Here is a 12,846-nt window from a genome sequence, read left to right as displayed (position 1 = left end):
GTTCATTTATACTCTGGGAGCAATGCTACAGCATTTTGTGATTACATTGGCGATCGAGTATCTAAGCCAACATACTTAACTGCATACCCAAAAAGTGCTGTTGCAAGGCAATATATGAGATTAAAATGTAATATTAGTGATGCCTTATCACCCAAGGGCCGAGAAATGGCATTCCTCGTAATCTCAAACTGTGTCGTTTATGTGGTACTGACGCCATAGAAACCATTGAACACATACTAACAACTTGTGAGAGTCTTCATTTACTATGATGTAGTTACTTAAAATCTTATCACAATGGTTTTAATAGTGATGACAGCCTTATAATATGGTGTGCTTTTATAGATGGCTGTGATCATAATTTGATCTTTTACCTGGTATAATTGTTCTGGAAGTCCGCAGAGATAATTAACTTATTGTCATCGTAAGGTACTCTTACCACCCTCATCATGAATTAGTGAATTACTTGATGCATTCTGTGAAATTTTTAACATTCTGTTGTAACATCATGATTTTTAAATATGACTTGTTTTATCCTGTTTATAATGTGATTTTTTATGATTAACCTAGCTATGTCACGAGCGCAATCTTCACCAAATGTTTTTACTTCCTATGTTGATCTTTTACACGTGAACACATTGATTAATTATAATATCTGTTGTCATTGTTATTGTCATTTTAATGTTATATATGCAAAGCCACTTGGCTGAATGTATATTAATAAATACATACATAAATAAACTGCAATGTCCTCCAAATTGTTTACAGAACATTGCTGTCACCCAATCACTACTAGGCATCAGCAGGTAACTCTTCTACACCAGGCAGTGCCAAGCACCATCAATCCGAAAGTGCACACCTAATAATCGAAGGTGACAACCCTCTCATTTTTAGAGCTGTCTAAATACACATTTTACTTAAGTCAATGTCTATGGTGCGCAGCCATACTTTTAGCTTTAGTGCGGTTGCTTACAAACTCATAGCAAATACTGCAGAATGTTTGGAGCAGTTGTTAAAGCCACTTTTGGGTCTTAGATATAATAGCAATGTCATCTGCAAAGAGGATAATGTTATTGTTCTCATGATTCAATTGTGGCACCTCTGCATGCATTGATGACATTCCGGCTGCCATTATTTATGAAGAGGGAAAAAAGTATTGGGTCTAAAACACACCCTTGCCTTACATCCTTGGTGTCGTCTGCAAAATCTCCATCTTATTACCCTATTATCAGCATACACACCTGTTAAGACGGATTTCTGAACTCTGTCCTGGCGGCGCAGAGGTTCAGAAGGCCAACCTAATTACTTGGAACAGGGTAACCTCTGGACAAGCCAGACCAATCAGGGTAGTGATTGCGGCGGTGAAGACTAGCTCTCAAGAGGGGTGAGGGTGACTGAAAGCCTGCAATGAGCACACAAAGCAAGGATACTTACAAATTACTCCAAACAGGTGTTATATTAAAAATATATACAAATTTATTCCAAGGCCTTTGCAACAATGACCGTAGCGAGAAATCACGATAAAACTCTAGTAAACCAACACATACCAAACCAATACAATATATATACAAATACAAACGAGTCTAAAGCGTTAAATGCACGAAATGTGTAGTCCACCTAGAAGGGGAGGAAAACAGGCAGTGCGAAATAATGATTAGACCCAGTCTGCCTTCAGAGGCACCTAACTAAAAGGAAGTCCAAGCCCCACGAAAAGTGGAGCTGCTCAATAGTACCTGCACACGCTGGTGCCAACGGACAAAAAGGGGAGTCTCTTCGAGGAAATCAGGCAGTTCAGTTTGGTGCACAAATGAAGAAGAACAGAGTTCTGCGACTCAAGCGCAGCCTCCACTGTGGGCAGAAGCAGAGCGCGAGTACGGAAAGGCGTGCTGTTTGACACAGCGGGGAAAAGCTATGGGCTCCTGCAGGAGGGCGACCAGTTCCTAGCTATGCTACTCACCGGTCCCCGATGCAAGCAGACCCAGGCTTCTCCGCGTCAGTTTCAGTGCTGGCAGGTTCAGGGGAGCAGGGGACATCTCGTCGTCGTGTAGATTCTGCAGCAGCAGAGTTGAGTTAAAGATGTCCCAAACGAAGTGAACCCGCACAGTTTGTTACCACAGCAGGGCAACGGAGCGGCCGTGTGTATCTCAGCCAAATGTACACTACTCACTTCAGACCTGGGAATGCCAAGTGTACGAATCGTGTGAGAGTGACAAGGACTCAAAATACAACACAACCTGGCGGCGGTTACAGAGCAAGACTCCTGGGTAGGCTGGTCAGTCTGCTGGATGGCCCACAGACACTTCCGAAGGCTTACGTGCAGGAGATGGTGAAGATGCCGAGAATAGCTGTCCCCGCTATTCCAAGGGTCGAAGTACCAGTACAGGCCTTCTGGTTCGATCAGAGGTAGAAAGGGTTTCACAAAGCGACAGCAGTGCAGAGGAGCAGTCCTTCAGCGGGTCACCAGGATTCCTTGGTTCAGCCTCGTGGTTGAAGGATACTTGGCCCTGTATTCCCTTGTTCGTGAGAACTCAGGAGATCGACATGGTAGTGGCATTTCCTGCCCCCTCCTATCCACGGTTCCCTTTGCGCGAAAACGGAGGGGACCCATTGGGAGATCCGCTCATAAAACACTCACACCATACGTGGACCTATCACGGACCACGGTGGTCCCAGGCATTCACACCACACTAGACTCTCTGGCACCCAGGATGTGTATTGGGACCAGACATCCCAGCCCACATCCTGGAGGCACACACAAGGCCTGTAGAAGCCCGCAAAAGCATCTGTGTTTCGCGGGAAAGTACATGCCCAAATAAGGAAGGCCCAGGGTCGGCTCTACCTGGGGAAGGTGAAGGGGGCGGGACGGTCAGCGGACAGGACAAAGGAGCCTCATGGTCTGGCCATTTTGGTAGCCAGGCCACCATTTTGGGCTAAGCACGAGAAAAGCGCTTACAATGCCAAAAAGAGCTCAAAAACACAAGAAACAATTGCTGCCACCATTCCCGTCCGTGATTCACTTGCACCGATCATTTACAATCCAAACAAAGTATCTAGGGCCTGTAGAAGACTAGAGACCCAAGAGAGCAGTACCTAAGCTTACAATGCCCTCTTGTGTCATGTTGCACGAAAGCTGCAACATGATAAAGAAACTACGGAAAACAGCGTTTCCCGGTACTGACTGTCTTAAGGGCATGTCAGTTTCCCCGTAAGAATGGAGTGAAAGCCCAGAGGAGTGCGGCAGAAGGCTGCACTTCTCTGGCAAAGTCTAGATCATGGTGAAAACAACAGCAAAAAGTTTAGGGGTTGCCACATGGAAGGAAAATTACCCAGAATTAAGAAATCTTTCCTAACACTCACCCCTCCCAGACTATGGAAAGGGGGAACTAATCCACCCCTGGGTGAGTCTCTCGTTCAGGTCGGTTAAACATTCTGGACAACTCATCAGCATTGCTATGTTGGACACCTGGCCTATGCTCAATAGTGAAGTCGAAGCCTTGTAGATTTATGGACCACCTAAGCATTTTTGGATTCTCTCCCTTCATGTTCATTAGCCACTTTAAAGGCTTATGGTCAGTTTGCACAGTGAAGTGGGTCCCATAGAGGTAGGGCCTCAGCTTCCGCAGGGCCCACACAACAGGGAAACATTCTTTCTCCACTGTGGACCATCTGAGCTCTCTGTCCTTAAGCTGGCGACTAATAAAACCAATAGGGTGTTCCTTACCCTTCTCATCTACTTGCGATAGTACAGCTCCTATCCCAGTGTCAGAGGCGTCCGTCTGCACAATAAAAGGTCTTTGATAATCAGGGGCCCTGAGGACAGGGGCCTGGCACAAGGAGTCTTTTAAGCCATTGAAGGCCTTCTCACACTCGTCGGTCCAAGTTACCTTCTTGGGTTTCTTCGGAGTGGTGAGGGCAGTCAGAGGGGCAGCTATGGTCCCATAGTCTGCCACGAAGTTGTGGTAATACCCTGTGAGTCTTAAGAAGGCTCTCACTTGGATCTGTGTAGTGGGGGTAGGCCAGCCTTGTACTGCTTGTACTTTACTGGGAAGAGGCTGTATCCTCCCTCCACCTACTTCATGTCCAAGGTAAACCACTGAGCTTTGTCCAATCTGGCATTTACTAGCCTTTATGGTCAAGTGTGCTTTCTGAAGAGCCTGGAGCACAATCCCGAGGTGTTTCACATGGTCTTCCCAGGTGGCACTGAAAACTGCTATGTCGTCCAGATATGCAAGACAGAATTCGTCCAACCCATTCAACACATGATTCACAAGCCTCTAGAAAGTGGCAGGCGCATTTTTCAACCCGAACGGCATTACCCTGAATTGGTAAAGGCCGTCTGGAGTAGAAAACGCTGTCTTCTCCTTGGCATGTTCTGCTAAAGCTATTTGCCAATAGCCAGCAGTGAGGTCCAACGTGGTGAGGTACTTGGAGGCACCCAAAGTATCCACCAGCTCATCAGTTCGAGGCAAGGGGTGTGCATCTGTCTTGGTGACAGCATTCAGAGCCCTGTAATCCACGCAGAACCTCAATTCAGAAGTGCCTGCCTTTGGAACCAAAACCACAGGGCTGGACCAAGGACTACTAGAGGGTTCAATCACCCCAAGGTCTAACATCTTGTTGACCACGGTCTTAATGTAAGACCGTACTTTGTCTGACATCCTGTATCCCCTACTTTTGGTAGGTACACTGTCTCCTGTGTCAATGTTATGTTTGCACCAAGGTGTCAAACCAGGGGACTGTGAAAACAGGGGGGAAAACTGCCTAAGCAAACTTTTCACCTCAGCCTGCTGATCAGAAGTCAGGTGAGGGGCCACTCGGACACCCTCAACGGAGCTATCTGAAGGACCGCTTTGGAACAGGTCAGGGAGAGGTTCAGACTCCTCTTCCTCAACATCTGAAGCCAGTAGCAATGCTGCGATTTCAACTCTTGGGACGAAAGCCTTCAGCCTATTTACGTGAAACACTTTTGGAGCCTGTCCAGGCCTTCCAAGGTTCACTAAATAGTTAACCTCTCCCAGGGGCTCCACCACTGTGCAAGGGCCTGACCATTTGTCCTGTAAAGCTCGAGGCCTTATGGGATTCATGATCAGGACTTGCTGACCAGGTGTAAAGTTGATGAGGGAAGCTTTGTGGTCGTACCAATGTTTCACCAGCGCTTGTCCTGCCTTCAATTTATCACTAGCCAAGCCCATCAGAAGTACCATCCATTTTCTGAGCCCCAGCACATAATCTACTACGTGGGGAGTGGGCATCTCCCATCCCTCTTTGACTATGGCTAAGGGTCCCCGTACAGGATGACCGAACAGAAGTTCGAAAGGGCTGAAGCCAACACCCTCCTGTGGTACCTCTCGGTAGGCAAACAGTAAGCATGGTAAAAGAAGATCCCATTTTCTTCTCTGAGGTTCTTCCAGAGCCCCAATCATGCTCTTTAACGTTCTGTTGAAACGTTCCACCAGACCATTGGTCTGGGGGTGGTATGCAGAAGAGAACTTGTAGGTGACCCCACATTCTTTCCACATAGCCTGCATATACTTCGACATAAAGTTGCTGCCACGATCCGACACAACTTCTTTAGGGAAGCCAACCCTAGTAAATATGCCAAGTAACGCTTTTGCAACTGACTTGGTAGTTACAGTTTTCAATGGGATGGCCTCAGGATATCTGGTTGCATGGTCGACCAGCACCAGGATAAACCTATTGCCTGAGGATGTTTGTGGGGCAAGGGGACCAATGATGTCGATCCCTACCCTTTCAAATGGTATTCCCACAACTGGGAGTGGTACCAATGGAGCTTGGATTGTCGAGCCAACCTTACCAGATAACTGGTAGGAGGCACAACTCCTGCAGTGACTTTCTACTTGCGCCCCCATCTTGGGCCAGTAGAAGTGCATGGATAACCTTTGCTTGGTCCTCTTAATACCAAGGTGACCAGCAAGGGGCACTTCATGCGCCAACTGCAGGAGGAAGGGTCTTACAGCAAGGGGCACCACCAACCTCCTATGGTCTCCTTCTGTAGACTCTGTGGGCTCACTATACCGGAGTCCACCTTCCCAATAAATCTGATGCGTCCCAGGAGGTTCACCCTCAAGCTGGGAGTAGGCCTGTCTCCTTAGGCCTTCCAGAGATGGGCACTCACGTTGGCCTTTACTGAATTCTTCCCTGTCAGGACCACCTTCTACTAACAAGTCTTTTAGTTCAGGATGGTCGCTGGGGTCAAATACTTCAGGCATCGCCACCTCCTCGTCAGGCCCGGGCGATTGACCAACTTCCTCCACCGCAGTGGTAGGCGAGCTCGGGGGAATGTTCTCTTTCCCTCGTCTTGACTTGTTTACTCCTTTTGCCTTGGGTTTCCCCTTCGGCTGGGGCGGCGTATTGGTCTTGGCCAATGCTGCCCGTGTTTGAGACCATGTGCAGGGTCTGTCAGTCGGCAATGTCTCCTACGAGCCCTAAAGCTCTGAGATCATTGCCTAACAAGACCTTTCCTGGGACGTTTCTCTGAATGCTCACTGGAATCCTGACTGCTGTACCATTCAAAGTAAGATTTACAGGTATTACTGGAAACATGTGAGGTGGGCCGTCAGCCAACTTAGTGGGCATCAGAGTAGCTCTGGCAACTTCCTCTGAGTCTACCAAGGTAGAATCCACTACAGTTCGACTGCACCCACTATCCCTAAGAGCTGGAGTTTCTACTCCATTGATCAGCACACTGTCTTTAAAGTAGTGCTTGGTGTTATCTGGAATCCTAGCATAAGCCTCTGCGACTTTAGGCTCCCAGGAACCCAGGGAAACTAAAACTACCTCAGCTTCTATCCCGCTGGGGAAGGAGTCTGAGGAGAAGGATGCTCCTGTAATCTCTTCTTCCTCATAGGAGGAGAAGGCCAGATTAGCGGAGTGGACCCCCAAAGGTTTAACCTTACACCGGGGATCCCGCTTCACGTGGTCAGTTGCTCCACAAGCAAAACAAGATCCATTGGGTCTGTTTACATAGGGAGGCTTATTGTAACCAGAGTTCTGTTTCGGAGGCTGACCTCCACTACCCTGTGAGTTCTCTTGTGTCTTACCCTTATTTTTCTTTTTGTGGCCCTTTTGAGAAGAAGATGTATCAGATTCTCCACCCTCTTTATCTTTGGACTTTTTCCCTTCCTCCTGCTTACCAGGATGAGTTTTGTCCTTATGGGACACTCGATGTGACACCCATAAGTCTGCTGCAATGGCCAGCTTCTTAGGATCTATCTCCTTCGAATCGGCCAAATGCTGCTTAAGCTCCGGGGAAGAAGATGCAAAAATGTGTTCCAGCATGACAAGATTTATCATGCCTTCAAAGGTAGAAACCTTATACCCTTCGACCCAGCCAGTCAAGTTTTTTAAGGATTCGGTTACATAAGATACCCAAGTACCACCTTCTTTTTTCTTGTACTCTCGGAATCGTTTTAAATATTGGGCAGGAGTCTTTCCAAACTTTAAAATGAGACTTTGCTTTAACATTGCGAAATCAGCTCGCTTAGCCTTCGACATTTCCATAATGGCACTACAGCCAGAATGGGGCAGTCTGCTGAGTAACCAGGCAATCTTATCAGAATTGTCAACTTGTTGAACTTCACATGCATACTCAAACATATTCAGCCAGTCCATAATGTCTTTCCTTTCCTCATACACACTGAGCAGATCTTTCGGAAACCGTGGATGAGAGGAGGCCCCAGACCCATGTCCAGGACCCTTGGACCCATTTGCAACCTGAAGCTTGGCCAGTTCCAACTGGTGATCCCTGTCTTTCTGTTTTTCTGCCTGTTCGATTTTTAGCTTGACCCTATTGAACTCAAGCTCTTCCTGTAGTTTGGCCATATTGAACTCAAGGTCCTTCTGCCTAAACAGCAGCTCTTGCTTCTTGAATTCAAGCATGGTCGCGGTGGATCAGTGCAGCGGCAGAACCGTCGGTTCTACCAGTGAGAGCAGCCCCACCTCCTTCCGCACTGTCCTCAGAAGTTATAGCGTCAAGCTGCGCTTCTTGCCACACCAAAATTCTTTGGATCATATCCAATTTGGTGCCTTGAGAGGAGACACCTCTCTCCGCACACATCTTTTTCAATGTTTCGAATTTGGAAGCATTTTGTTAACAAGGTATTTGTTTCCATACTGTTAGATAGGACTATGGCCTTTTTAAAGTTATACTACGACAATTCACTACTTGTCCTGGTAGGAATAACTTGAAATGCCTTCGCTCGTGCGCAACACTGGATACCTTCAGTCGTATCCCACCGCTGTACACCAATTTGTTAAAACGGATTTCTGAACTCTGTCCTGGCGGCGCAGAGGTTCAGAACGCCAACCTAATTACTTGGAACAGGGTAACCTCTGGACAAGCCAGACCAATCAGGGTAGCGATCGCGGCGGTCAAGACTAGGTCTCAAGAGGGGTGAGGGTGACTGAAAGCCTGCAATGAGCACACAAAGCAAGGACACTTACAAATTACTCCAAACAGGTGTTATATCAAAAATGTATACACATTTATTCCAAGGCCTTTGCAACAATGACCGTAGCGAGAAATCACGATAAAACTCTAGTAAACCAACACATACCAAACCAATACAATATATATACAAATACAAACGAGTCTAAAGCGTTAGATGCACGAAATGTGTAGTCCACCTAGAAGGGGAGGAAAACAGGCAGTGCGAAATAATGATTAGACCCAGTCCACCTTCAGAAGCACCTAACTAAAAGGAAGTCCAAGCCCTACGAAGAGTGGAGCCTTGTGCTCAAAAGTACCTGCACACGCTGGTGCCAACGGGCAAAAAGGGGAGTCTCTTCGAGGGAATCAGGCAGTTCAGTTTGGGGCACAAATGAAGAAGAACAGAGTTCCGTGACTCAAGCGCAGCCTCCACTGTGGGCAGAAGCAGAGCGCGAGTACGGAAAGGCGTGCTGTTTGACACAGCGGGGAAAAGCTATGGGCTCCTGCAGGAGGGCGACCAATTCCTAGCTATGCTACTCACCGGTCCCCAATGCAAGCAGACCCAGGGATCTCCGCGTCAGTTTTAGTGATGGCAGGTTCATGGGAGCAGGGGACGTCTCGTCGTCATGTAGATTCTGCAGCAGCAGAGTTGAGTTAAAGATGTCCCAAACGAAGTGAACCCGCACAGTTTGTTACCACAGCAGGGCAGCGGAGCGGCCGTGTGTATCTCAGCCAAATGTACACTACTCACTTCAGACCTGGGAATGGCCAAGTGTACGAATTGCGTGAGAGTGACAAGGACTCGAAATGCAACACAACCTGGCGGCGGTTATAGAGCAAGACACCTGGGTAGGCTGGTCAGTCTGCTGGATGGCCCAGAGATACTTCCGAAGGCTTACATGCAGGAGATGTTGAAGATGCCGAGAATAGCTGTCCCCGCTATTCCAAGGGTCGAAGTACCAGTACAGGCCTTCTGGTTCGATCAGAGGTAGAAAGGGTTTCACAAAGCGACAGCAGTGCATAGGAGCAGTCCTTCAGCGCGTCACCAGCGATTCCTTGGATCAGCCTCGTGGTTGCAGGATACTTGGCTCCTGTATTCCCTTGTTCGTGAGAACTCAGGAGATCGACATGGTAGTGGCGTTTCCTGCCCCCTCCTATCCACGGTTCCCTTTGCGCCAAAACGGAGGGGACCCATTGGGAGATCCTCTCATCAAACACTCACACCATACGTGGACCTATCACGGACCACGGTGGTCCCAGGCATTCACACCACACTAGACTCTCTGGCACCCAGGATGTGTATTGGGACCAGACATCCCAGCCCACATCCTGGAGGCACACACAAGGCCTGTAGAAGCCCGCGAAAGCATCTGTGTTTCGCGGGAAAGTACATACCCAAATAAGGAAGTCCCCGGGTCGGCTCGACCTGGGGAAGGTGAAGGGGGCAAGACGGTCAGCGGACAGGACAAAGGAGCCTCGTGGTCTTGCCATTTTGGGAGCCAGGCCACCATTTTGGGCTAAGCGCGAGAAACGCACTTACAACGCCAAAAGGAGCTCAAAAACACAAGAAACGATCGCTGCCACCATTCCCACCTGTGATTCACTTGCACCGATCATTTACAATTTAAACAGAGTATCTAGGGCCTGTAGAAGACTAGAGACCCAAGAGAGCAGTAACTTAGCTTACAGTGCCCTCTTGTGTCATGTTGCACGAAAGCTGCAACATGATAAAGAAACTACGGAAAACAGCATTTCCCGGTACTCACTGTCATAAGTGCATGTCAGTTTCCCAGTAAGAATGGAGCGAAAGCCCAGAGGAGTGCGGCAGAAGGCTGCACTTCTCTGGCAACGTCTAGATCATGGTGAAAACAACAGCAACAAGTTTAGGGGTTGCCACATGGAAGGAAAATTACCCAGAATTAAGAAATCTTTCCTAACAACACCATGTATAGCTGACAGGATCACTGGTGGAATACACAGCTTTTCAAGGGATCACTATAACACATGTCGTAATACTGCATCAAAAATGGAATTTATCTCTATAAGGGTAATGTACATGTTGTATTAATGAACTAAGCCTCAAAACTGATCAATGGTTACAATCCTGTTATAAAACCAAGCTTGAAGGTCACATAGGGCTCTATTTTCACAGCAACATGTATCTATTATATTCACCAGAATGTTTCCATACACATTGGACCATGAACCAATTAGTGAAGTATCAGGATAGTTGTTTTGGTCCCCTCTATCACCCTTCTTATATATGCAGACAATCTTATTCCAATGTAATTCCGAGATTCCGGTTAACTGATGGTCCAATTGAGTGGTTCAACAGTTTTAATAACAACTGTTTCCAAAAGCATGATCCTATTTGAACTAATAGCGCCTCAAAACACATTGTGTATAGGTGCATTATAAATACCCAATAAATAAAACAAATAAATCATTCAGTGACTATCCAATTTTTGGTCCTTACCAACCCTATGGAAACCAGGGGCCACCAGCATCTCATTTATCAACAATTCTGAATGGTTCTGATATTGTAGGCCATTTGTACAATTTATCAAGGCTCAGTGGTCAAGCAAATAAACCGCTGATTGAGAAAGGGGGTTAAAATGTGCAAACCAAATATCTTATATTAACATCTTACCTGGGCAGACTCAATTTACCATTGCGCATGATTTGCTGGAACCTACATGCATTTTTCTGAGCCACCACTTCCTTTACTTGATCCCATAGCTGAGCTAAATCTTCCTTCTTGTTCCTTTCTACCAGAATGTTATACTTCCTTCACTTGTGCTAAATCACTTCGATTGAAAATGGATAAAAGTCCTTTTTTAGCTAGTTTATATTCTGTATCAAAGCCAGAAGGAGAGTTGCTCGAGGATGATTTTCGGGTAGAGCTAGGGAATGTAAGATTTGTGCAATAATTTTTACTAAGTCATCATACCTTTGATTAAGAGCATACTCGTGAGGGGGGGCGTGGCTTGGAAGCCATGTGAGAGGACGCGCTCTTGGAAGAGCTCCTGAAGATCCTGCATTTATCCTGTGTAAAAGTGCATTGAGACTAACTTTCGCGAGTCAGGAACGAAGGAACCCGTCCATGAATGTATGCTGCATAAATATTGAGGAGCTGAATCCTTCGTAAGCCCGGCAACAACAGAAAAATTGCGATCGAAGATCCGGGAGTCACGGCCCGGACGGAGGGAAGATGGCGGCCATGCCGGACAACGGAGGAGATACATGCGGGGCGATGAAGAGGCATTCTCGTAGTGATCGGTGGCAAAGTAAGCTGTGAAGTGTGAGAATGGCCTCTGGGAGAGAACCGGCGAGTCTCGGTGGGCACCGATTACTTATCACGGGATTTGGACAGTGACGGTCAGTGGTCGGCACTAGGACCCACCCGAGCTGACCACCCGCCTTGGGTGCCGGAGCATCGCGTGCTGGTCAAGCGGCAGCCTTGGGACGGAGGGCCCACATTGTGTAGGAACTCGCTGGTAGGGACCCAGTCGAGTGGCGGAAGGAGTGACTGCGGAGGTACACTTGGTGCGGGAGAAGCGACTCGCTCCATTGCGAGCGGAAGGTGGGCTCCTCTCTCCCGGGGTGGGGGTGAGGCGGGAGTGTACGGGCCCGCGACATACAGTGGTGGTGGAATGGCGAATAAATCCGTCAGACAGAAAGTGAAACAACCCACATTGGATGAGTTTACCAAGACACCACCAGGCCCAGAAAGTGCTCGGAGCAAGGAGAAGCCATCTGCAGGCGGCATGGCCGCCGCTAGCCCAAATCAGGACGTGTTAGTTGCGCTCGCAGAATTGAAAGCGGATTTGAAAACCGCTTGGGAAGCCAAGCTCGAAATGGTGGTGGCGGACCTGAAAACAGTGCTTGACCTCAAAGTGGGAGAAGTTCGGGAGGAGGTGAACCTACTTCGACAAGATGTGAGGACTCTGTCGGAGCGCACGGAGAGCCTGGAAAAGGAGGGGAGCGCCAACACGGCAGATTGCGCCTCACACAAGGCCGACCTGCATGTCTTGGAACAGAAAGTGCGCAACCTGGAGAACAGGGCCGAAGAAGCAGAAGGGCGCGCCCGGAGGAATAATATCCGTGTAGTGGGCATCCCGGAAGGATTGGAGGGTCACAACCCCACGGACTTCATTGAGAATATGTTGCTCCAAGAGATCACTGGGGGAGTGCTGTCGCAGGGTTTTGCGGTGGAGCGAGCGCATAGAGCATTGGCCAGGAGGCCTCCGCCGGGCGGTCCGCCCAGGCCAATGATAGCCAAAATCCTTAACTACCGAGACAGAGAGAGGATTTTGGAGCATTTTCGCAAAGGAGGAACCATCAAGAGGGGGGAGGCCACCATAACGGCCTACCCAGACTACACCATGATGGTGCAGAGG

The sequence above is a fragment of the Ambystoma mexicanum genome, chromosome 5p, assembly GCF_040938575.1.
Source record: "Ambystoma mexicanum isolate Mex_15411 chromosome 5p, UKY_AmexF1_1, whole genome shotgun sequence".
NCBI classification, from domain to species: domain Eukaryota; kingdom Metazoa; phylum Chordata; class Amphibia; order Caudata; family Ambystomatidae; genus Ambystoma; species Ambystoma mexicanum.
Note: the sequence above shows the minus strand (reverse complement) of the source record.